General features: G+C 39.5%; 1 protein-coding gene across 1 annotated transcript in view; it reads right to left on the reverse strand.

The window, feature by feature from the left end:
• The window catches only part of USF3 (upstream transcription factor family member 3), a 35,888-nt gene that overhangs the window by 29,033 nt on the left and 4,393 nt on the right, over positions 1-2,462 (reverse strand). The gene's annotated exons all lie outside the window — the stretch shown is intronic.

Below are 2,462 nucleotides of genomic sequence, written 5' to 3' on the forward strand. Positions count from 1 at the left end.
TGAAGTTGTCCAGGATTTCACTTTACTTGGATCCACAATTAACACCCAAGGAAGCAGATGTCAAGAAATTAAATGATATATTACACTGGGCAAATCTGCTGCAAAAGACTTCTTTAAAGTGTTCAAAAGCAAAGCTGTGACTTTAAAGACTAAGGTATACCTGACCCAAGCCATGGTACTTTCAATCACCTCATACGCTTGTGAAAGTTTAACAATGAATAAGGAAGACCACAGAAGAACTGATGCCTGATTTATGATGTTGGTGAAAAATAGTGAATATACCATGGACTGTTAGAAGAATGAACAAATCTGTCTTGGAAGAAGTACAACCAGTTGTTATTGGTAGGTGCCATCGAGTTGGCTATGACTCACAGAGACCCTATGTACAACAGAACTAAACACTGCCCGGTCATGCACCATCCTCACAATCTTTGGTGTAATACTTGAGCCCATAGTTGCAGCCACTGTGGAAATCCATCTTACTGAGGGTCTTTCCCTTTTTTGCTGACCCTCTGCTTTACCAAGCATGATACCCTTCTCCAGGGAATTGTCCCTTCTGACAATATGATCAAAGTTGTTGTTGTTAGGTGCCATCAAGTTGTCTTCGACTCATAGCGACCCCATGCACAGAACGAAACACCACCCAGTCTCACGCCAGCTCTGCAATTCCTGCTATACTTGAGCCCATCACCGCAGCCACTGTGTCAATCCATCTCACTGTGGGCCATCCCCTCTTTTACTGACCCTCCACCTTACCAAACATAACATCCTTCTCCAGGGAATGGTCCCTTCTGATAACATGACCAAAGTAGGTGAGTTGAAGTCTGGCCATTTTTGCTTCCAAGGAGCTTTACAGCTGCAATTCCTCCAGGAAGGATTTGTTAGTTCTCTTAGCAGTCCATGGTATTTTCAGCATTCTTTGCCAGCACCACAACTCAAAAGCATTAATTCTTCTTGGGTCTTCCTTATTCATTGTCCAGCTTTCACATGCATATGAGGCAACTGAAAATATCATGGCTTGTGTCAGGCGCACCTTAGTCCTCAAGGAGACATCTTTGCTCCTCAGCACTTGAAAGAGGTCTTTTGCAGCCGACTTGCCCAGTGCTATATGTCATCTGATGTCCTGACTACTGCTTCCATTGGCGTCGATTATACAACCAAGCAATGTGAAGTCTTTGACAACTTCAATCTTTTCTCCATTTATTGTGATGCTGTTTATAGGTCCAGTTGTGAGGATTTTTTTTTTCTTTATATTGAGATGTAATCCATACTGCAGACTGCATTCTTTAATCTTCATCAGTAAGTGCTTCAAATCATTGGTGGGACAAAGTCTGGTCATTTTCACTTGCAAGGAGCACTCCTGCTACACTTCCACCAGGACATACCTGAAGTTAGGATGGAGAGATTTTGTCTCACGGACTTTGGACTTGTTATCAGGATGGACCAGTCCATGGAGAAAGATTATGCTGGGTAAAGTAGAGGGTCAGTGAAAAAGAGGAAGACTCTCAAAGAGATGGATTGACACAGTGACTGTAAAAATAGGTTTAAGCATAGCAACAACCGTGAGGATGGTGCAGGACTAAGCAATGTTTTGTTCTGTTGTACACAGGGTCCCTATTAGTTGGAATCAACTTGACAGCACTTAAAAACAACATACAGATAATTAAGCAAGTGGAAAAAAAAGATGCAATTTTTAACTCCAAAAAAACTAAAACTTAACATATTGAATGAAACATAATAATAAAACACTAGTTGGCTCAAGAGTGTAATGTATTTAGTTTTAGTAACATAAATACTGAATACTAATTTAACAAAATATTGTGAAAGATTATGAGGATTAGGGAAGGGGAAGCCAAGGGCAAAGCATAACAGGATGTCAACAGATAAGTTGTAAAAGGAAAAATCAAGATATATCAATATAAGCATGTTATTTAGAAATATAAATATACCAGAAGAAACAGTTGAGACTGGTTCCCTCTGAGGAGTTATATCAAGGTTGAGAAGCAAGCAGGCAGGGAGGCAGGAGACCAATGTTTATTGTTTAAACTTTTTAGTGCTATTTTTTATGTTAATATATTAATTTTTGCATATATTAATGTAATTGATCAACAAAAGACAAGGTTACCAAAAATTACAACATCCTGTTATATAATGGAAAACTACATAACCATTGGGAGTTCTGGTAGCGTAATGCCTAAGGCACTTGACTGCTAACCAGAAGGCTGGCGGTTCAAATCCACTAGCCACTCCTCAGAAGGAAGGTTGGGCAATCTTACTTCCATAATGATACTGCCTCAGAAACCCAAAAAGGGGTCACTATGAGTCTGGTCCACCTCGATGGCACATAACAACAACACCAACATATAACCATTAAAGGAAGGAAATCATATTAGGAAAGATATCTACAATCAAATATCCACTATGTATCATTGAGTGAAAATAATGAAGCATTTCATGAAACA

The sequence above is a fragment of the Orycteropus afer genome, unplaced genomic scaffold (genome assembly GCF_000298275.1).
Source record: "Orycteropus afer afer isolate SDZICR_OR568_19922 unplaced genomic scaffold, OryAfe1.0 scaffold00862, whole genome shotgun sequence".
NCBI classification, from domain to species: Eukaryota; Metazoa; Chordata; class Mammalia; order Tubulidentata; family Orycteropodidae; genus Orycteropus; species Orycteropus afer.